Genomic DNA, 24,940 nt, shown 5'->3' with positions numbered 1-24,940 from the left:
AAATACACAAAATAACAACAGGCCCAACATCGAACCCTAGGGAATTCCACTAATAACATTAGTTCACTTAGAGCAGTGCCCATTTATTACCACTCTTCTGCTGTCTCCCATTCAACCATCCCTTTATCCATTGCAAGCAACTTGCCTTTAATGCCATACCACTCCAATTTGTATAGCAGTCTTCCATGTGCAAAATATCAAAAGCTTTCCTGAAATCCAAGTATAGTCAGTCCTCGTATAGCATGATAATTGTGTTCCTAGAAACCCTTGTGCAAAATAAACAACAGCCCCTATGGGAAAAATAGGGTTAGGTGCCGACCACCCAAGATTGAACACACATTTGTAACCAAAATATTACCAAACACAATACATAATCATAATAAAATACGTAAGTATTTTATTACGACTATTACGTAATAAAATATTGCTAATGCTTTTGCTTCTATCGTAAGCAAACTTGTTTTTTGTTTGATTTTCTATCCAAGTCGATGACAGCCGTTCTATCTCTCTTCCAATTCTTTGTGTCTTAATCTAATGGATTTTAATTACACTTTGAGTTGTTCCTGCTATGAAAGTTGTTTTTATTTTCTCTGCATTCTTTCTAATTTTCGGCGTTGCCTCATTTAGGCCTATGGCATGTATAATGTCACATTGTCTTTCATTTTGCTCAAAGCGTTTCACAATTTCATATTTTTTCTCTATCAACAGAGGTGGACAGGCCATAAGCCTTACTGGGAAAACCCTTGTGGGCTGGAGACCGGTGTTTTTTTTTTTTTTTTTTAGGAGCATTAGCAACTAAGGCCATATTGCTCCGGGGTTATGCGGTGGTCATTCCCTGACCTTTCCGCATCCTCCGTATTTGGTGGTCACGGGCTCGAACCCTGGTCTAATCAAGAAGTGTGTGCTACGCACTGCTGCTCCTTCCCACCTGGCTACGGAGGCACCTACTATGAGAAGTCCTTGACTAAGAATGCTACAGATTTTCCCGGGTAAATCTCTGTTTATCGATATTGCTTTTCTTTTTCTCTCTGAATCTGCAGTGTCTTCACCAGGATGCTTCCTTTTCACACTTTTTAAGTATTTTACTCATTTTTAGGGAATAAAGCACAATTACAAAATGAGGAGGCACGCTTGATACACAAACAAAGCTGCACGCGCATGTGTAGCAACTGAATAAACAACACCATAAAGGCAGAGACACACTATGAACACCTCACTAGCTCACATTTTACTAAAGCACATTTCTGGGGGTTACTACCATAAAACAATAAAAACAATTTCCAGTTGCTTTTCTGCTAGTGGAATCTGTTATAAACTGGTAGTAAACTCGATCTAATTGCACTTGGGATAATACCGATAGTTGGAATTGTGTGGGTTTTTACGTTATTATGGTGAAATGTGTTTCCCCTTCACTGACATAAAAAACATAAATACATTTATAGAATCTTCTCTTCATTTCTATCGTGTTGCGTTCAGTTGGGGTGATTCCGCATTCGACTGACATTTCTTGTAAACACAAAGGCGAATCGTGCATAAGCGAATTCGGTTCGTGTTATACATACGATATCGTTCCCCTATTTATAAATCTTGTATAATCGAATTCGTGTAGTGTAAACACATGTTATATGAGGACTGACTGTATGTGATATCAAAATAATATTTTGCATCCAGTTCCTTTGTGACCACATAAGTATTCAATCAAATTGTCAGAAAAAACCTTCCCTTTAACAAACCCATGCTGTGTCTGAACTATTACTGCAGTTTTGTCTAGGTGATTCTGCATCACTTCTTTAACCAGTGACTCCATTATTTTCACTGGAACAGAAGTTAAACTAAAAGGTCTATAATTATTTGCGTCACTCTTTGAACCCACTTTGTGAATTGGGGATACATTTGCACATCTCCAGTCCATGGGGCCCTCCACTGAATCTAAGGATGCTCTGATAACTATGGCTAAGGGTTTGCTTACTTCCCTCGCTGCCTCCTTCAATATCACGGGCATTGAGTTGGGCAGCTGAGCACTCGATGGCCTCCATTTTAATTCCTTCGAGGGCACCTACCTGGCTCTTCAAGCTCTCATGGATTCCCATCTCAACGCTGAGTTGGCACCTAATTTCTTCACATTCTCTGCACCTAGCACACACAAAGACATCTTGCATGGCTAGATCATGTCCTGTTCAAGAGAGATCCACAAAAATGATGCATTTTTCACATTTTTTAGACTGTGATGCGTTGGAGAATCGCCCCTCCCCCCCTTTGGCTCTCCACTGAACCACAGCACTTTCGCTACTTTGCACATGTTGCTTTGTTGCTCTAATCTGGGGCATGATTTCTGTTTAAATACAATTTAATTAACAATAAAAATTAAAAGGATTTATAAATTTAATTGATTAATTGCCAATACGGTACTAAGCTAACAGATTCCTACGTATTATGCTAGTTTTACATTATACCTTACACTATCAAGTTCGAGATATACGTAATGCTATTCCGTATCGATACTACACAATGGCGGCAAGTTTTGAATGATACAAGTTTTACTGATACGAAGTAATAACCTACAAAATCTCTGTCCAAGTTCAAAATAAACTAAGTACTGTAACTAGGAATGTGAAGCTCCTTCTAGAAAGTGAATTAATATGCCAATTAAGTCAGTAAAATGGTAAAAATTTAAGAAAAACTTCTCTGTTAGCTGGAGCCATAAATACTTTGCCCACATAGAGATAAGGGATGCAGAACTGGAATTTGGGGTGTACAATACGTACAGAAAGGATAGACAGGATAGAAGTGGAGATGCAGTTAGTTAAGAAACACACAAAATCTACAGAAGTGCATCGACAAAATCTACAAAACTGCACTGTCCACCGACCTGGTGGACAGTGCAGTTTTGAGTCAGTTTGGTGTCACATAAACACTGGGAAAACCAAGTTGAGAGTAAGAATAATGTTATTGGCCTAATGACTTTGAGTACGTTGAACAACTGTACAGGGAAATAGAATGGGCCAGTAAATCAGATTGTCTTATAATGGGAGATTTTAACTTCTCAGATGTAGACTGGAACTTGTGGGTTAGTCACTCACACAGTATCAAGACTTTTGTGGGTTTATTGGATGATTGTTTTCTACAGCAGCATGTTCGAGAGGCAACCAGAGGGAGTTATTACTTTTTATCTGATTATCAGCAGCGATTCTTCATGCATTAAGAATCTGCAGATAAAGGAACCACTAGGTGGCAGTGAACGCAGTGTACTGATGTGGGATTTACTTAAAGATGACTACAGTGGTCTCAGAAATTTTTAAAATTTTATACAGTCGGATCAATTGATGTTACCAACAAGAAACTCTAAATGGGAAGTATTCAAGGAATTAAACTTGGAAGCTACCAGTCTTTTCATATCAACTAAGTAATACTGCTCAAGGTTTAGGACTAAATGGATGTCTGATGACCAAATGAGACTCGTGGTGAGAAGGAAAATGTATGGGATGCATATAAATTATCAGGAGACAGAGAATGCCTATGGTAGATATAAGCTAATCTGTAATCAAGTCACAAAGGATGTTAGGGAAACAAAGGCAGATTACGAGAAATCTTTTCAAACAATACAAGGAAAAACAGTACAGACTTGTTTACTTATGTACACTATAGAAGGAAGGGATGAATCAGATTGGTCTACTTGACATTGATGGTTTGATTGTTGATGAATCTGCTGAGGTAGCTGACAAACTGAATTGAGTATATTGCATCTACATTTAAACATGAAGTGGAGGCCAGAAGCTTATCAAACTCTGGCAGGGAGCTAAATGATTTAGTAATAACTGAGAGTAAAGGGGAGGAGAAATTGAAAAGCCCCTGAGGTAGTAGTAGTGGCATGCGATGCAAGAAAGCAAGTGTATGAGCTTATGCAGCATCAGCCAAAAAAAAAAAAAAATACAAAACAATCCCCTCTAAATGTTTGTCCAGTTCTTCCTTAAATTTATTTAACCTATCAACTTCCACAATGACAGATGGGAGTTTGTTCCAGCAATTAACCACCTGCTGGCTAAAGGCAAATTTCTGCACATCTATTCTACATCTGTCCTTCCTCAATTTCAATTTATGCCCACTTAGGTTAGTAATCTGAACAAGTGGAAGAATCCCATCAGAATTCAGCGTGCTCAACCCATTCAAGGCCTTATACACCTCAATCAGATCACCTTGCAGGTGCCTAGTCTTCAGCTGCTGCAATTTGCAGAACTTAAGCCTCTCCTGGAAAGAGGATCCCTTCATTCCCCTCACTAATCTTGTTGCCCTTCTCTGTACACACTCAAGAAAATCTACATCCTTCCTAAAATGAGGCCTCCAGACCTGCACTCAGTACTCAAGGCGTGGCCTGACCATTGCCTTATACAGAGGGACAATCACCTCCTTTTCCCTGCTAGCAAAATTCCTGTATATCATTGACAACACCCCATGACCCTCCCTGGCAGCCTGTCTGCTTTGCTTAGAAAACTTCATATCTGACTGCACAATTACTCCCAGGTCTTTTTCATTTTCTACCTCCTTAAGCGTAGTACCACACAGTTGGTACATTTCTCTGGGGTTACTTCTACCCATATGCAGTACTCTGCATTTTCAATGTTAAACTTCAGTTGCCACTTCTCAGCCCATCTGCCCAAATTTTCTAGATCCTGTTGCAGTAACACACTGCCATTACTGTCATTAACAACCCTGCCAATCTTTTTATCATCTGCAAACTTCGATACTAAGCCTGATATACCTTCATCAATATCATTGATAAATATACAAAACAACAGTGGACCCAACACCAAACCCTGTGGAACTCCACTAATAATATTAGTCCACGAAGAGCAGCACCCATTGACTACCATCCTTTTATCCGTTGTAGCAACTTACCCTTAATACCATTCTGCTCCAATTTGTACAGTAGTCTTTCGTGCGCAACAGTGTCAAAAGCTTATCTGAAATCCAAGTATATGATATCAGAATTATTTTTTGCATCCAGTTCCTTTGTAAACCACATCATAATATCCTGTCAAATTTGTCAGACAAGACTTTCCCTTAACAAACCCATGCTGTCTGAATTATTGCTGTAGTCTTGTCTAGATGATCCTGCAGTGCATCTTTAACCAGTGACTCCATTATTTTACCTGGAACAGAAGTTAAACTAACTGGTCTGTAATTACTCATGTCACGCTTCGATCCCCCTTTGTGAATTGGGGATACATTTGCACATCTCCAGTTCATGGGGACCTCCCCTAAGTCCAAGGATGCTCTCATAATTATGGCTAAGGGTTTGCTTAGTTGCTTTGCTGCCTCCTTTAATATAACTGGATAGATCCCATCCACTCCAGGTGCCTTTCTTATGTTTAACTTCAACAGTTTCTCCTCCATTTTGTTCTCAGTTATTACAAAATCATTAAGCACCCTGTTACAATTTGATAATCTTGTGGCATTTTCAAACCATTTTCATTTTCAAAGGGTAGATGGGATCTATCCAGTTATATTAAAGGAAGCAGAAAGGAAGTAAGCAAACCCTTAGCCATAATTATGAAAGCTTCCTTGGACTGAGGGGAGGTCCTCATGAACTGGAGATGTGCAAATGTGTCCCCAATTCACAAAGGGGAATCAAAGGGTAACCCTAGTAATTACAGACCTGTTAGTCTAACATCTGTTCCAGGGAAAATAATGGAGCGACTGTTTAAGGAAGCGATACAGGATTATCTAGACAAGACTGCAGTTATAGTTCAGACACAGCATGGGTTTGTTAAGGGGAACTCTTGTCTGACAAATTTGATTGGATACACGATGTGGTCACAAAGGAACTGGATGCAAAAAATAATTTTGATATATACTTGGTTTTTAGATAAGCCGTTGATACTGTGGCACACAGAAGTCTACTGTATAAATTGGAGCAGCATGGCATTAAGAACAAGTTGCTACAATGGATAAAAGGATGGTTGAGTGGGAGAAGATGGAGAATAGTTATCAGTGGACACTGCTCTTCGCGGACTAATGTTATTAGTGGAGTTCCCCAGGGTTCGGTGTTGGGCCCATTGTTGTTTTCGGTATTTATCAATGATATTGATGAGGTATAGCAGGGTTAATGTCTAAGTTAGCAGACAATACAGCAGATTTGTTAATGACAGTAATGATGGTACAGTACTGCAATAGGATCTGGAAAAGTAGAGTAGATGGGCTGAGAAGTGGTAACTAAAGTTTAACATTGACAAATGTAAATACTTCATATGGGGTTGGATGAAATAACTTTGTGTTTTAGGTTGGAAGAATTTGAGTATTGTGACTGCCACTGCAATTGTTGAAGTTAAACATAAGAAAGGCACCTGGGATGGATGGGACATCCAGTTATATTAAAGGAACCCCAGAGTAACATATCAACTGGGTGGTACTACACTCATGGTAGTGGAGAATGAAAAGAACCTGAGGGTAATTGTACAATCAGATATGAAGTTTTCTGAGTAGTGCAGGCAGGCTGTAAGAATAGCTCATGGTGTCTTGTCAATGATATACAGGAATTTTGCTAGCAGGGATAAGAGGGTGAATGTCCCCTTGTATAAGCACATGGTCAGGCCACACCTTGAGTACCGTATACCAGTCTGGAGGCCTCATTTTAGTAAAGATGTAGAGCTGTTGGAATGATTACAGAGAAGGGCAACAAGATTGTTGAGTGGAACAAAGGGTAGGTGTTACCAAGAAAGGCTTAAGTTCTGCAAATTGCAGCTTCTGGAGACTATGTACCTGCAAGGTGATCTAATAAGGCCTTGAATGGTTTGAGCAAGCTGAATGCTAATGGGATTCTACCTCTTTCTCAGATTACTCACATGAGAGGACGTAATTCAAATTGAAGAAAGACAATTGTAGAATAGATGTGCAGAAATTTGTGTTTAGTCAGCTGGTAGTTGATGTAGTTAGGGCTTACAATACCAAGATTCCGGGATCCCAGTCATTTTTTTTCCGGTATTGATACAAAAATATCTGTTTTTCATTACTAATTTAAAAAATAATTATCCATTTTGACTACAGTAAATCATTAATACTGCTGAATTTGCAAATGAGAGATTGTTATACACAGTACAAATGCAACGGAAATCTGAAAACATCATGAAACTGTAAGCCAAAATCTTACAAATATATTTCTCTTAGTGAGTATAGTGTGTGTGTGGAAGTAAAGCACTTAAGGAATAACAAAAACATCATTACAGAAATATTTTCATTAGTGGCAGTAGGCCTGGTAGTGCAATTAAAGAGTATGATGAACAATCATATGGCAGTTGCAGAAGGTTAAAATTAAAAGTTTCTGAGCAATACTTCAATCCTCTATTACACCACTACTTGAGGATGCGACACTTAGTGTATTTTGGGAAAGGGTGTTGGTATGGAGCAGTTCAAAGATATTGTGAACAGGTGACCTTGAGGTAAAAGATGAAAATGTTTTGTTGTGTGGGAAAAAACAATGTTTTTCCCACCAAAGGAAGAAGTGTGAGTTTAAAGAATAACACTGTGATTGGGTCAGGTTTAAATTAGATGGGGGAGATACATAAATGCGTGCAAACCCCCAGAGGGGTTTGCATGCATTTATGCAAGCACGCATATAAAAAAGTAGTACAAAGAGCAATTGTAACTTGCAATCAATTCAATAAATAAATAACGAGAAGGAAATAAGGTGCTCTCACCAAAAGAGGGGTTTGTGGTTGTTGTTCGGAGGGGTTGCAGACTTCCAGTGGTAGTTCTGGGTTCAGTTCAGGTCCAGTTCTGGGAGTGTCCAGCTATATAGTGAAGTGAAGGGTTCCGCTGGGCATATTCCTGTGCTAGAAGTTAATCCGAAATCCTGAAATAACATAGTACTGGACGCGCTATACAGCAGAGATGCCGAGTTCAACTAAGAAGAGAGAGAGAGAGAGAGAGAGAGAGAGAGAGAGAGAGAGAGAGAGAGAGAGAGACACATCACTGCACTCTGTGGAAGTAACCAGTATAATGGAATCCCACCATGAAAGAAAAGGAAGGTAAGTGCTCTGAACTGTGTTGTTTTGGAAATGGTACTTAGATAAAGTGGGAGATTATTTTAGAGTAAGATTGAAGTTGAAGAAACACGAGAAATAAGGAAATGTTCAGTATTGAGTTGGTTTATTGGTTTAAGGTGTAAAGAAAATTGATATTGCTAAATTAAGAGAGATTACATGGAATTGTTAGCAACTTATGGATTGCTGTTGTGAAGAGAATTGATATTGGTGATTAAGAGAAATATGAGGAAGTGATTAAGATTGAATTAGTTTAGTGTTTGAAGCTGTAGAGAGAGTCGAGATTGTTAATTGAGAGAAATTTTATGGGAATGATAGCATGTATTAACAGATTAAATGAGAAAAATGAATAGATTAGATGTAAATGAATACCAGTTATGTATTATAAGTAGATTTGTATGATAAATGACCTTTGTTTTATATTTGTCATTGCTCTTGAGAAACTGACAGCTCACATATAATATATATGTAATTTTTTTTGTCCTTGCTTTTTCCCATTATATATGGGGTCAGTGTTTTTATTGTTTTGGCATGCAATTTTTATGGCCGGATGCCCTTCCTGACGCCAACCCTCACCCTTTATCTGGGCTGGGGATATGCGGTAGTCATTCCCTGACCTTCCGCATCCTCCATATTTGGTGGTCACGGGCTCGAACCCCGGTCTAATCAAGAAGGATGTGCTACACACTACTGCTCCTGCCCACCTGGCTACGGAGGCGCCACATATAATATATATGTATACGATATATATAAGGGGGGAGGTTAAACTGCAGCTCGTCTATGACCATTTCAGTACAAAGCACCAACCAGCACAGAATCCAAAAGGACGTTTTCTGCCGCTAATTAAATATGTGCCAAAATTAGATCCAGTTTAAACGATAACACTATTGAGTGTCTTAAGAACTCACTTTATTCAGATAGGTAGTGTGGATGCTTTTTTTTTTTTTTGTTTTTAGTATGTTTAATAATTTTTGCTAGTATATTTATTATTGTAATAAAAATTTGATTTAAAACGTGAATTAAAGTAATTACTTTTTTCCCCCCTTACTTTATTGCACGTAATTGTCATCAAAATTTATTGCGAAAAATGTTTTTTTTGGAATACCGGTATCCCAGTTTCATAAAATTAAAAATACTGAAATACCGGTATTTCGGTATTAAGATTTTGGCTGGTATTGTGAGCCCTAGTTGTAGTGGAAGTCAACAACTTAAAGAAGTTCAAGGCAGATCTAGACAAACATCCGAAATGAATGGATGGGTGAAATGGAAAGTTTTTTTTGTTTTTTGGCTGATGCTATATAAGCGTGCTTTCTTGCATCATATGCCTCTGCTAATGCTAAAACCAAGAGGAAAAAAACCCATATATTATAATCTTTGCTGTACCTGTGTCAGTAATAGAAAAAGAATTCATGATGGACATCTTCAAAAACGTTAACAATGAAATGACAATAGATGAATTTTCTGCAGAGTTCTTGCTGAAAAGGGCAACAAAAAATAAAAGGAATGGACAGCTCAATATAATTTCAGAAATTACACCAAAAATTTGGAAGGTATTGCAGGGACAACAGAGAACCCCTGCTGGCTGGACCAGTCATAGATTTAGGGAAAATTTCTCCATATAAAGACGTTTTAACTGCCATAAATATGGTCACACTGCCGGAGACTGCAGTTATAAAGAACCTGTCTGTAATCACTGTGCAGTAGCTGGCCACAATTACAAAAATTGCAAAAATAAGTCTCAGCAGCCAAAATGTGCCATTTGAAAGGCAGCACAGCTCTTTGCACGTAGTATCAGGGATGGTAAATGCCTTTGTTAAAAAAATAATGGTAAAACTTATAGATAAACAATCTACGACCAACTGTGGGCTAGATTGAAAACATAAATGTGACTAGGGCTCCAAATCTCGTCCAGTTGAATGATCAAAGAGCAAGAGCAATTGTAGATTAGATCAAATTCAAATTAACAGAACATAATATAGATATCTTGGTACTCCAAGAACTCTACGCACATATGGGTAGGGTTCAAGGATACCCAAGAGGCTATAAAACAATAGAATACACCGCAGGTGTCCCTTCTACAGTAATAGTAGCTAATAATACTGACCTTACAGTCACAAAGGTGGGTCGCCTCTGCTCCCAAGTGGTAGTGTGTGACCATATCACCAGTGCTGTAGGACATTTTTACATTATTTCACTATATATTCCAGACCAGGTGAAGATATAAATCCAGCTATTGCATATAGACTTGCTATCTACTGCAAATATCATAGTGTGTGCTGATGTCAACTGCAGGTCGGCCTTATGGGATAGCTGTACGTCAGACAGAGAAGGCACACACAACAGTCAGGTACTTTCAGACTATATTTTCAGCTAGCTCACCTTTTCAAGTGCTAAACCAACCAAATAACCTCCAACTTTTAGCGGTACCATGTGGGAGAGTGATACATTACTCTTGCCATCAATTGAATAGCTTATAAAATTACAGACTGGTGTGTCCAGCCAGCCTGGACCACATCAGATCATAGAGCCATCACCTTCAAACTAAACAGGCAATTACAAACATCCCAACAATCCTTGTTGGATATCAAAAGGTATAACCTGAAAAAGGCAAATTGGCAGATTTTTGCAGAACATACACCAGCTGAGCTGCAAGAACAGGAAAATGAGTGGTTTAGATCAGGCACCAACTGTAGGCTGAAGGAGCAAGCACTGACTATGACAAATATTTTAATAAAAACAGCAAACCTGTCTATCCCACAGAAAAAACCAAGGAAGCAGGTATACCCCAAGTGGTGCACCGAACTGATCATACTCAGGAGAAGGGTGCACCAGGTGAGGAGACATTCTCAAAGAGCCAGAATGTCTTGCCCACAGAATGATGTGGATGCACTGAGAGATTCTTACAGAACTCTCAGGAATTAGTGTACAGCCCTCATTGGAGACAAGAAAAAGGAATGCTTGAGGTACTTGGTGGGAACTACTGGAAGCAATGACCCTTGGGGAGTTGTCTACAGAATCGTGAACAACAAGCTGCCAAGAGGAGATGACTTAGAAACTACTGTCAAACCAGATGGAACCCCAACCCTGTGTTAGGAAGATTCTGTAAATAACATTCTAGACAGTATTATTCAGACAAACTGGGCATTATTCTCCCATCCAGCTAGACATTATAAAAGAAAACACTGAATATGACAATGCCAATATTGAACCTCTGTTTACTATACAAGACTTAGAAATAGCACTAACACCAAAAACAAAGATGCCCAGGTTTTAACCTCTTAAAGATTAAGATTATCAAAAAATTAACAGAAATGGTGCCAAACAAATTAATATCACTATAGTTATTAATATTAATAGCACTTTTCACTGAGCCTGTGAAAAGCCTGGCCTTGCAGGTGACATGATTTTCCTTGTAAAAGATAACACACGAGTGGTTGTAGAACAAAGATCGAATGCCGCCCTTTTGCAACTGCAGCAATGGGCACAAATGCACATACCCAAAATATTGCCTGACAAAACCAAACAAATACTTCCAAATGGCAATTTGGAAAAAACGAAGATACCCATAAATCAAACTTAACACAACCATTATAAAAATGGTAATAGAATTAAAATACCTTGGAATAGTCTTTGATTCAAAATTAACTTTTTACCCCTATTTTGACCTACTTGACTGGGGCCTCAAAAGAAAGATTCTGGCAATCAAATACCGTGCAGTGTTCCTAACTGTTCCTACCATGATTCACCTGCTCAGCCATAGTAAGAAACAGGAATAAATTAGAATCAATATGAAGGATAATACTTCTCACTATTACCAGAGCATATCGCACAGTTAGCACACCTGTGCTGGACAGAGCTCTTCCACTTTACCTGGAAATAGCCAAAAGAGGCTTGTATTATATACCCACTGATTTTCTGGGGATAGCCCTTGACACAGCCAATGCCATCAAGGCTGGAAGAAAAAAAAATAGCCACAAAGCTCCATGAGCTGTGGGAAAACAAATTGGGAGCAGGAAACCAGAGGTCTGGCTACCAAAAGGTTTCTGCCATGGGTGGCAATGGTTAGCCCAAAACCACCTAAGTCAGGGGCGGGCAACAGCTGGCCTGCGGGCCACATCCGGCCCGCGACAATGTTGAATCCGGCCCCTCGGTAAATGCATAAATATAGAAAATCCATACCTGACTACACTCGCCGTAAACGTTCAGCTTAATTCAGTTCAATCGGGAATCGCGGCCAGTACAACAGTAACCAAGTGATTCTACGCAGCGTCAAAGAGTTATTTCCTAATTATTATTGTAGCATCGATCGAACAAAGTTCCTTTGGGTTTGACTTCTTATTGAAAAAAATAATATTGGTGCAAGATATTTTATGTTTTATGCCTTTTCTAATTATTACAATTTTTAATTTAATATAATTTATAGCCCATAAAATGAGCCAATTAAAAAAAAAAAAGAAAAATTGATGCCAAATGCCGCATTTTCAATGATAATTGGACATTCAGATATATTTTTTAAAAATACATTAATAATTTGGTAATTCAAGTAATATAACATTTTTTTAGGTTCTGATTTTTTTTATTAAATCGTTCAATCTATTCCGGCCTGCATCATGATGCGAAAATTTCATTCGGCCCGCATCATGATACGAAAATTTCATTCGGCCCGCTGACGAAAAAAGTTGCCCACCCCTGACCTAAGTGGTACGCTCCTGGATGTTTTTACAACATTTATATTGACAGATCACGGCTCCCTAAAGGCAAAACTAACCTCCTTGGGGCTGACTGATGACCCAAACAGCATTCCAATTATCGGCGCAACTCGTCGGTAATTGGAATGCTGGTGATGGCAGTAATGAGTCACAACACACAGTACATCAAACCCTGCTGAAAATGGGGCCGCATAGCTGCAGGTCCCTCCTTGTGTCCATGGTAATTACGGTTTGTAGTGATAATTTAAAGTGATCTAAAATAAATTACTACTTAAAATTATAATCATAGCACAGTGTTACGTTTAATTAATATGTATATTAATTAAGCTATGTACGTAAGTATAAATTTATTTTTATTTTGCTAACCTGTGGATAATACTTCCAATTTTCACGCATCTTTAATTGGTAATAAAGACTAAATTTGTGCTTTTCATCTTTATTTTTATAGCCTGTGGATAATATTCATCAATTTTCGCTTATTAGATTTGCCATTTATTATAGTTAAAATTCAGTTTGCAAACATGAAGTATAAGCAGTGCTTACTGTTTATATAACCTAACAGAAAATATAAAAAAAAGATAAAAAAATTATTATAAAATAAATAAAAAAAAGTATAAAAATAGGATGCAAGTAGAGTGAGAATGTAGATTATGAATTAAGTAAATATGTGTATTCTATGGCTATTTAGTCAGCATGGTGTGGGATGCTGACATTGGCTACCATGGCTTGCAGCCTAGGCCAGTGTGGGATAGAGCACCAATGCAGGCGTACCTACAGGTATAAGGTATGTTCGTGTCAGACAGCACCTGGGATTTCTCCATCTCCGTGTGTGTTTCGCTGTATTGATGACAGTACACTGTCAGGCCAGAGACTTGAAAGTGTGTGGGCCCTGTCTGTGCAGTGTGATATGTTGTACCCATTGTGTGTCCGGCTTATTGGCCGCCAGGCCCCTATGGGGCCCGATGTTGCCCATACCTCACCACGTGGAGGCTAGCCAGGTGTATCTAGTATCACAACAAATTGCTCTGGCAGGTCCTGCCACCTAGTTTCCTGGGATTTCAGTGGCTAGGACCTAAAACAAAAAAAAAAAAAAAAAATTACGTGTTTGACATTGCTTAATGGGATTGCTGTTAGGAAATCGCTGGTTTGGGTTGAACACTAAAGAGATGTGTTAAAGGCCTAATAGGTCGGACAAAATTTTGATGTTATTAAATTTAGATGTGTGAGGCTATATGCTAGATGAAAGATAATACTGTTAGTTGTCTTAGAGAGTTACATGAAACCGGTAGAATTTAGACTGATTAGAATTTGGCGGCACTGTTAAGGGGTGTACTCGGTTGGTTTAGTGAGAGAGAGAGGGGAGACTGAAGACTGGGGGGAAAACAGACAGAAGAATATGGACGATAGAGTAGGCATCCCCAAATAGGTCAGTGGAGACAAGTCCCACCAGGCGAAGTATGGGGGTAGGCAGGCAGGGAGGAGAGGAGACAGAGACCTGTCTCCTCCCTCCCCTGCCTAGGGATGGGGTTTTAAAGGGAACCGGGTTAGAGTACCCAGTTCAGATCGCCAATGGCATATTGGCAGCAAAGCCACAGAATGTCTTGGTCGGTGTCATGTCCAAACAGTGTCGAATCCAGTATGAAGGTCAAGCTGCCTATCCTGCTCCGGGGATGGGATATGTTAGCTGGCAGCGGGGAATCCACCAGGTGAAGGGGTGGGAGAGAGACACATTTACTTCATTCATAATCTGCATTCTCACTCTACTTGCATTTCCCCCCCCCCCTTTTTTATTACTTTTTTATTATTTTATATTTTATTTTTTTCCAAGTTTTATTTATATATATATATATATATATATACAGTCGAACTTCCCTATAACGAATTCTATAAATCCAGCGAAAAAATTCGTTATAGAGAAATTTCGTTATACGGAGAATATCTTTTTTATTAGAAATTGTTATTTAATTAGAAAATGAAAATGAATCTACATTTATTTTTAATGTATTTTATTTCAAAAACACTTATTTAAATTACGCTTACACAATTTTCGCCAGTAAGTATCACAAATTAAAAAAAATCCGTAATTTTCGTTTGCACAGTACAATTAAAAAATGTCTGATTCTCAAAGAAAACCTCACATTTGTTCAGAGCATTAAAAACATTATCAGGAACATTTTCACAAAACTGTAGACCCCTACGAACCGTTTTAAAAGCGTTAATCATTTCTTCACGAGTTGGCTTTTCTACGGGTTGTTCTGATGGGTCTTCAGCGTCATCGTTAATTTCTTCGTGATCATGGTCGTGTCTAACACTGTTCAGCAGTATTTCATCTTCATTTGGATGTTCTGTTGTAGTCAGGTCTTGATCTACATAAACATAACTATCCAGTGTTATTTCATTTTCGATGTTTCCGGACGATTCTAATATTTTCCAAAAGTTTTTCAGTTGTGAAAGGGGCAGTTCATCTTGTTCATCCAGTTGATGTTCGACTTCTGCATTCAATGCAAATCCCGCTTTCGAAAAACAATTTTGAATAGTGTATTCAGTGACATCGTTTGTCCAAACTTTTGCCAGTTCAGAGATGCAATCTCTAAGGTTAATTGTAACTTCCAAGTTTCTATTTTCTGATAACGCATTGAAAATCTTCATTATTATTCTCTTTCGATAATGAAATTTAAAATTTTTAATTATGCCTTGGTCCATTGGCTGGAGTTTTGACGTCACGTTTGGTGGTAAAAACAATAACTTCACACTTTTAAGTTTGGCAGAAATACTGGCAGGATGTGCTGGACAGTTGTCAGTTACCAACACGATTTTCCTTTTTTCTTTTGTTATACGCTTGTCTAGTTTTAATATCCAGTCTTCAAAGATATCACTGGTCATCCATGCTTTTTTTATTAAAGGCGTAGTCAACTTCCAAAGATTTTGTGCCTCTAAAACATCTTGGGTTTTTTGATTTTCCGATTACTAAAAGTCTTAATTTTTCACTTCCTGTCATATTTGCTCCAACTAGCACAGTGATTCTTTCTTTGCTTTGTTTTCCACCAAAACATTTATCATCTTTAAAAGCAAGAGTTCTATTCGGTAAACATTTAAAGAATAAACCCATTTCGTCAGCATTAAAAACATCCTTAGGTTCATATTCTTCCAAAATCTTCTTTAAGGTATTGTTCCTCCAACTGTTGCAATCTTCTTCACTTACATTAACACTTTCTCCACAAATAACCTTTTCCACAATTCTGTGGCGCTTCTTAAATTTATCTAGCCACCCAGTGCTCGCATTAAATTCTGTATGTCCCAGGGACTGTGCAAATTTCAGAGCTTGTTGCTTAATTATTGGACCCGATATTGGTATATTCTTTTCACGTATCATTTGCACCCATTTTAGAACAGCTTTATCAAAATCTTCGTATATACACAACTTAATTCGCTTCTTGTCTGCTGCTCCTTCAATTGCATTTAAAATTGATTCTCGATTTTTTAAAATCATAGATAAGCTGCTTGCAGGTATGCCATATTTCTCCGCAATATCTTTTTTCTTAAAACCCTGGTCAATATCATGAAGAATCTTTACTTTATCATTAATACTTAAACATTTTCTCTTCGACATTTTTTCCCCAAATGTAAAAATCACTGGACTGTAGCTCTTGCCGATACATACACCGCAAACTTCGCTGCGCTGGCCATATAGTGAATTGTTAGTACAGGTACCGCCTACTCAATGACGTTTGCTTGCCAATTCAACAGTATCACGTGACTTTTCCTATCAATCACTTTGAAGAAATATACGACTTTCATTCATATATAAAATTTACAGTTAATGTATGCTGTATGTTACTTTTCAAAAAAAAAAAAAAAATACAAGAGCATATAGCCTATGTGATTGATGACAAATTGTTCTAAAAGAACTAAATAAAAAAAAAAAATTTTTCATGAAAACCATCTACTAGAAGTCCAGTTAGATGAGAACGGACATATCACATAATGATTGACAGGAAGGTCACGTGGTACGGTTGAGGTGAGAAGCGAATGTCACTCAGTAGGCGTTCGTTACTAAAAATCGACTATGGCATCATTCTATGTATTGCTGCCGCAGCACGCCAGAGGCTTACCGCAGCGAATTTCGTTTTCCCCTGAGCCAACATCAATTTACAAATCTATCCTATTTATTGTAAAGTTTATGACCACTTTTAAGAAAACCCATTTGGTTTTATAACTGTAACAAAAATGAAACAAAGACCTTCCTACGGCGTCAATGACCACAAGTATTCACTAAAAGAATGATTAATTCCAGATGCTAATGCGTAATTTCGGAGGGAAGAAGGTCGTATATTTTTAAAAATTCGTTATAGAGAGACTAACACTTCGCTATATGGGGTTAATTTTACATGTAATTTCGTTTCAAGGTGCAATGTTTTGCGAAAAAATTCGTAATATAGAGAAATTCGTTAAATAGAAGTTCGTAATAGAGAAGTTCCACTGTATATATATATATAGATATACAGGGTGATTCACTACCAGTGTGACAAACATGCAGGAGGTGTAGGGGGCACAAAGATGAATTGGAATCACATAGCATTGCAGGGTCCGAAATGCCTTCGTCATGCAGTAGAGGACGTTGAACGGGAGGTCGCGTGAACAGTGATCCCGCTGGAAGTCAGCATTTGCGAACCGTTTCTGTTGAAGAAGCCAAGTAGCAAAAGTCCTCCGGAGTGGATAATCCGCAGGCTCCAATGATTGGACGCATTGCAGGTGGCATGAACTCATTTGGTTTGTTGACAGTATCCTCCATACAGTGGATTGGGAAATACCCAATCGTTGGCCTATCAATCGAGTACTCGTACTCGGATTGCCTTCTACAAGATGTAGGACATTCTCCTCATTGTCTGGCGTCCTCGTCGTTCACTCTCGATTCATGGTACCTCTCGTGAAACAACCAGTCTCACGTAACCTTCTGTGCACATGTGCGAAAATCGTATGATGAGGAGCACTGTGACATTATATTTCACCAATTGTAGTGTAATAAATACACCTCATTTATTACACTACACATCATTGCCACACCAGGAGGGGATGCAATGATGTGTAGTGTAAATTTATATACTAATTAAAACTAGGGTTAGTGTACTTAACTGTAGCATTTATGGTTTGTGTTCTTTTTCTCACACGCTTACACTTTTATTCATTCTTCTAGCTCTCATCTCATTTATTCGACTCTTACTTTCTGCACTGCACTCTCTGGGCACCTCAACTTACTGTTATTCTTCAGTTGTGGTGCAGACCTAGCTGCAAGTTTTTTTTTTGCAGGCCAGGGGAGAATGCAGTGATGTGGTTAGTAAATGTTTGTTAATACAGTGTATATATAAAGTAATGTAAGTTATTTTTAACTTTGTATTCTTTCGGCCAATTACATTTGCTCTTTCACTCATTCCCATTCACTCTCTCTTTCCCTCGTGGTGGGTCACTCTTTCTTTCACCAAAACTGCCATTTATTCCCTTTTACCATAATTCCTAGTTCACTCAGTGCCCAGCCTATTCATTCTATCTTTCATTCTCATTCATTCATTCATTTTCATTCTACATTGCATCCCTTTGCTACTAGCTTACTGATATTTTTCAGCTAATCTGCTTCCATGGCTGCCTGTACATCTCCCTCCCCTACATGGTTACTTATTTGGTGTGGGGGCCCCAGGTTCCTACACATGACAGGGTAGTCCTGGGGAGTTTTGTCATGTCAGGTTTCTGTCAGGGCACAGAATACTGCTATCCTGACAGTTTTTAAGTCATCATCTGGGCGTGGTGGGAAACTTGGGCAATTTTAACTATTGATTATTGTTTAATTGCTGGGGGGCTGAATTGCCATTCTTTGGATTGTTCTACGCATTTCAAATACTTTCTGTGTGAAATATGTAAAGGCTTTATAATTTTCCTCTTCTCTGATGAACAGATGTTCTTCTCCCCTGGGAAGGGGTCCAATCTGTGCTATTAGCTCTGTTCTGGGGATGTCATATATTATACATTCATATAGAATGTGTGCCCAGTCTTCACTTTTGCCACAGGTGCAGTTTGGGTCATAAATCAGCCCTAAGGAGGTTAGTTTCACCTTTAGGGAGCCATGACCTGTCAATATAAATGTTGTAAAAAGTCCAGGGGCATACCACTTAGATGGCTTTGGGCTAACCATTGACACCCGTGGCAGAAACCGTTTGGTAACCAGACCTCTGGTTTCCTGCTCCTACTTTGTTTGCCCTAGCTCACTGAGCTTTGTGGCTATTCTCTTTCTTTCATCATTGAAGGTGTTGGTTGTATCAAGGGCTATCCCCAGAAATTCTGTGGGTATACCCTTTTTAAATCTATAATATAATCCTCTTTTGGCTACTTCCAGGTAAAGTGGGAGAGCTCTGGCCAGCAACTGTAGTTCAGGTGTGCATACTGTGCGACATGCTCTGGTAATAGTGAGTAGTATTGTCCTTTGTATCGATTCTAATTTATTCCTATTTCTTACTATGGCCGAGCGGGTGAACCACGCACCGGCTCCATAGGTGGTTATTGTTATTTGGTTTTTAGGAGCATTAGCAACTAAGGCCATATTGCTCCGGGGATATGCGGTTTTCATTCCCTGACCTTTCTGCATCCTCTGTATTTGGTGGCTCACGGGCTCGAACTCCGGTCTAATCAAGAAGCATGTGCTATGCACTGCTGCTCCTGCCCACCTGGCTACGGAGGCGCCGCGCCATAGGTGATAACAGGTAGGAACATTGCACAGTATATGATTGCCAGGGTCTTTTTTATTTGAGTCCCCAGTCTGCTCAACTGATCCTGGCAATCATACCTGCAGTCCCAATGTAGGTACGCCTACATTTGGTACTCTTTTCCTATGATCTTTTTATTCCTACCATCTGGTAGAGGTCTACATGGGCTCAGGCCTGACCCGACTTGGCTTTTGGGCCGGTTAATACTAACAATGTTTGGGCTCGGGTTAGGTACAAATAATCGTAATGAATTCTTATTACAAACATTTTGGACTTCTTTGGGCTTACTTCTTTGGACTTCTTACATATATTTTAAAAAAAAAAATTTATGTATTTAAATTCTTAAAAGATTTTTAGAAAAAAAGTGTATTATTAGTCTGTTGACACTTTTAAGTAACCAATAAAGGCCACTTCGCCAATGTCTCCAAAATTTACTGAAATTTGAATTTTTTCGTAGAAATAAATGACCTGGTCTAAATTTTTGCAGAGTAAAGTAGCCCTTAAGAGGGTATTAAGTTGAAATTAATGCTACATCAGGATTATGATATTAGTCATTATGTCCCTCTGTTTAGTTGTATGTACACAACAAAACGTATACCATACAGTGTTTCTTAAAAGTCTGATACTGTTAATCTCTAGTTTTCTACATCCGAGATTTTGGGTTGACGTACTTTCAATTCTAAGAACTTTCACTTGAAACATTTTCTATCTGCTTCTTTGCTGTATCCAATACTGACCAGTAATTTAGAAATAAAGGTAAGGGGAATGCTTACACATTATTCATACAGTGAGAATTGCCAGTGACAGAAGTGACAGTCAGTTCTAACTTTTTAATTGAATTATTAATAGTAACAGGTGTAGCCCTCATCATGAATGTCGATGAAATTAAAGCAAAACTGAAAAGTGGGCAATATATTTTAATAGAAAGAAAGCATGCTGAAAGTGATCTATGGAAAACATTTAAAGAAGTACAAGATGCATCTACGAATGAAAAAATTAGTGCTGTTCAGTGCATAAAATGTCAATCATTATTAAGTTATTGTGCAACAAAAACGGGAAGTTCCCATTTAAATCACCTTTCTTGCAAGTTTTCAGTCAGTGTTGGCCAAAGTTCTATCAAGAAACATTTGCATCCGCAGCCGTCAACTGTACATATATCTCAAAAGATAAAAGAAGAGTTAAAACTAAATCATGTGTTTTATTATGTTGCAAGGATGTCAAACCTTTTGACACTATAAGTGGTACTGGTTTCATAAACTATTCTCAGACTTTAATAAAAATAGGAGCTCTTTAAACGTTAAAGATTTATTGCCACATCCCATTACTATTTCTTGCAATATGCTCAAGGAAGCGGAAAAGTTACGAACATCACTTACTCCCATCATTCAGCCTTTAATTAATTCATGACAGTGTAGTGCATCTATGGATATGTGGACAGATGAATATAACCATTTATCATACACGATGTTGACATTGCACTATATCGAAGAAAACTGGAAGCTTTGTTCTAAAGTATTATTCACATGTGAATTTCCTGATGATAAAAAAACTGCTAATGACATTAGAAATGAATTGAATCACAGACTTGTAAAATTAGGAATAAAGCCAGATGTTCTCTCTAAATTAACTTTCATCACTGATCAAGGAAGTAATATTGTGTGTGCTCTTCAACAGTCTGTCAGACTTTTGCATTTTGAGGTGGTGGGCCATGTTGTCACATAATAAACACAGTACTATGAAATACTTTTAAAGAAAATTACCTGAAAGAAATTCTACCGCTCATTAAATTGTTACAGACAAAGTTAAAGATGTGACATATTTGAAGCAGTCTGGTCTCGTTTGTCACCTGAAACCCATTGTTCATCAAGAGTGTGATACTCACTGGGACAGTAGAATTGACATGTATGAATCTTTTGATGTCAACTATGACGACATTACAAAAATTCAACTATGACGACATTACAAATATTCTCATCGAATGTCGGGAAGAAGAGAGAATGGTCCATGTCCAACAAGACAGCCTTAAAATGCTGATTAGTTTCCTGAAACCATTTAAAGAAGCTTCAATGCAACTTGAAGGTGATACATATCCAAATTTGCAGCTTGTTTTGCCAAGTAGATTTAGCCTGTTGAATCACTTGACAGTTTTGGTTTCTGACCCTAACGATCTGATTGAGCTAAAAAATAAATCTCATCATTTAAATGAAAAATTTACAATACATAAATTTACAATACATATATAGAATTGCGTCATTCCTTTGACAAAATTTACACCAGTTAAAGATGTTGTCAGATCAAGAAAAACGAGACACAATACAGGATGTAAGAGATTTAATTGAAGAATATAAATATGACAAACAGTCACTATCCTCAATTATAACAATGCCAAAAACAACACCAGTACGGAGGCACCTCCGTAGCCAGGTGGGAAGGAGCAGCAGTGTGTAGCACACGCTTCTTGATTAGACCGGGGTTCGAGCCCGTCACCGCCAAATACGGAGGATGCAGAAAGGTCAGGGAATGACCACTGCATATCCCAGGAGCAATATGGCCTTAGTTGCTGATGCTCCTAAAAACCAAATAACAACAACAACAACAACACCAGTGCATTTAGACCAGCGTAGCAACGACAACAAGGAACCTCTTACAAAGAAAGTGAAAATACTAGACTTTAGTATGTTCCAAGACACTGTTGAAGCAATGATAAGTGAGGATGACGAAATTGACAAATATATGCATTTTGATGTGGTGGGCCATGTTCAACCCAACGACTTATTGGAGTGGAGGAAAAATCATGAAGGTGAATTCAAATATTTGTCCAAAGTGGCTAGGCATATACTTTGTGTTCCCGCCAGCAATGCAAGTTCCGAAAGAAATTTTAGTACAGCCGAATTAGCAGTGCAAGAGCGTAGAACCGATTTAAATAGCGACAGTGTCAACTCTATTTTATTTCTGCACAACAGTTTGCAATGATTATGGTAAATTGAAAATTTATTATTTTCTTTTTTTTTATAATTAATTAATTATCCAAAATAATTAATAATTATTTTGGATAATTATTGTTATATAATTATTAATATTGCATTTTGAATCTAAAAGTTTTATTATTATGAAACTTCAAAGTAATGCTAGCGATTTTATTTATATAAAAAGTTTTTCAATTGGAGTGAGATAAAAATTGGCTCAGGGTGGGGAGATATGAATTTGAAAAACAAATTCATGCTCCTGCCCTCTTAGGCTTTGGGCTGGGCTGGGTAAAAATAAAAAATATAGGCTCGTGCAGACTTCTGCCACCTGGGTGGCACCCCCTCCCCCCCTTCGCCTGGTGGGTTCCCCACTACCAGCTACCATATCCCGCTCCAAGAGCAGGATGGGCATCTTGACCTGGAGGTTTCCCTTCTGCCACCCCTTTCACTCAGGGTGGCTTCACTACTGCCCCTATATCCTTCTATTGCTTTCCCCTCCCACTTCCTATCTCTCCACTACCCCCTTTTAATTTTCACTATTTTTTTTTTTTAAACTGGGCTCTTCCTGTTTGTAGCATTGGCTGCCACAGAGTTCGCCCCACTAGTGTTTTATACTCCCTACTGCCTGGCCTGCCTCCTCATGGCAGATGAACAATACAGCCCCACACTAATACTACAAGAACACTCACTAACCTACACAAATCCTGCCTTTACAGAGTTTTGTATTCATCATGTTGCTTGATGCAGAGTTGGGGGGGGAACCCCTGGAGCCACATTATAATTAGCACTATACACTAGCTTTTGTTAGTAATGGTTTAATTAATTGTTTTCACCTCATCCCTAATAAAAATTCTGTTATTGAGTTTGCTTATTGGAAGATTGGTGCTCATTAAAGGTAACATTTTTAGGCAGGTTTTTGTTAAATCTAATTATATGTACAATCCATCTTTTCAATGTTGAAATTATAGTGTTCGTGGGGTTAGTTTTGCTTTCCCAAAGTTATTGACTGTTTCTTTTTTATGTTCATTAAATTCTTTATATGTATACTTTAGGAAATTGTGTGATGGAAGCATTTTCATATAATCTCTGTTTGTTCATAAACATTGCCTGACTTATTATTTAGTCCTACTTCCCCCCCCCACACCCCTGCAAAGTTTATACAAAAGTGTATTTTAGCATTTGTGTAAATTTGGAAGGGTTTGCCACAGTCTATTTCAGGTTGCATTATCTGATTTATTTTCTTTATTTTACATGGTTTAATAATTTCTCTGGTACTAGTAGGTTTAAATTGCTTGCTACTGGCAATTTTTCACACCAGCTATGGTTAGGATCCACTTAATTAAGTACTGCACATATTTCAAAATACAGATTTGGAGGTAAATACATTCCTGTAATTCCTATCAAAGTCTGTGTGGTTTATTTTGTAGGAAATTGCTTTGATAATTTTTGATGGGCATATGTATTCACTGGTTGAGGCTATCTTTCACTAAGATGGTGATATTACCACCTTTATCTAGATCTCTGGAGTGATAATGTTATATCCTTCCAGGTTCGTTATGATGAACTTTTTTTGATCAGCTGTCATCCATGTTTCTGTTAGAGTGATAAGATCATATATTCTTGATAGTTGTTAATAGTTCCAGTATTTCTAATTTGTTTTTAATACTGAGTAGCATAATCCTATAGCATAAAGATTTCTGTCATATTTTCAGTCATGGGAGTGTCAACATTGTTCTGGTTTGGTTTATATTTCAAGTCTTTGAAATCACTTGTCATATGTTCCCTATAAACGTACTCATCCATACAATTTCTGTATCTGTTTTATAAATGTGAACAATTTTTGTTGGACCCTAGTCAGACTCCATTTAGGAGTGCCATATTTTATAGTCAAAATTGTATCATTCAAAATTGTAGCTGCTGGAACGAGTACAGAGAAGGGCAACAAGGTTAGTGAATGGAACAAAGGGGTGCTCTTACGAAGAAAGGCTTAAGTTTTGCAAATTACAGTGTCTGGAGACTAGGCACCAGCGAGGTGATCTGATAGAGGTGTATAAAGCCTTGAATGGTTTAAGCATGCTCAATGCTGATGGGATTCTTCCTCTAGCTCAGAAAAATCACCTGAGAGGGCATAAATTCAAATTGAGGAAAGACAGATGTAGGATAGACGTGCGGAAATTTGCCTTTAGCCAGCGGGTGGTTGGTTGGTGGAACAGACTTCCATCCCTTGTAGTGGAGGTTGATAGCCTAAATAAGTTTAAGGCTCAGCTGGACAGGTATTTTGAACGAACAGAGGGGTGAAGTGGAAGTGGGTTTTTTTTTTTTTTTTTATTTTGGCTGATGCTGCATAAGCTTGCTTTCTTGCATCAAATGCCTCTACTAATGCTAATTACACATTATAGTGTTCTTTGGTTGGTTAATGGCTTTTAACCTTATTTCTACATCTTACTTTCCACCCAGCTTTACCTTAGAAAATTAAC

The 24,940-nt window shown here is 38.1% G+C and overlaps 1 protein-coding gene across 2 annotated transcripts in view; it reads left to right on the top strand.

Moving 5' to 3' along the window:
* LOC150086970 (putative rRNA-processing protein EBP2) overlaps positions 1–24,940 on the top strand; it is a 169,098-nt gene that overhangs the window by 58,129 nt on the left and 86,029 nt on the right. The gene's annotated exons all lie outside the window — the stretch shown is intronic.

The sequence above is a fragment of the Mastigoproctus giganteus genome, chromosome 4 (assembly GCF_048544385.1).
Source record: "Mastigoproctus giganteus isolate SK-2022 chromosome 4, ASM4854438v1, whole genome shotgun sequence".
NCBI lineage: Eukaryota > Metazoa > Arthropoda > Arachnida > Uropygi > Thelyphonidae > Mastigoproctus > Mastigoproctus giganteus.
The sequence above is the reverse complement of the archived record's forward strand: the minus strand, read 5'-3'. Positions and strand labels throughout refer to the sequence as shown.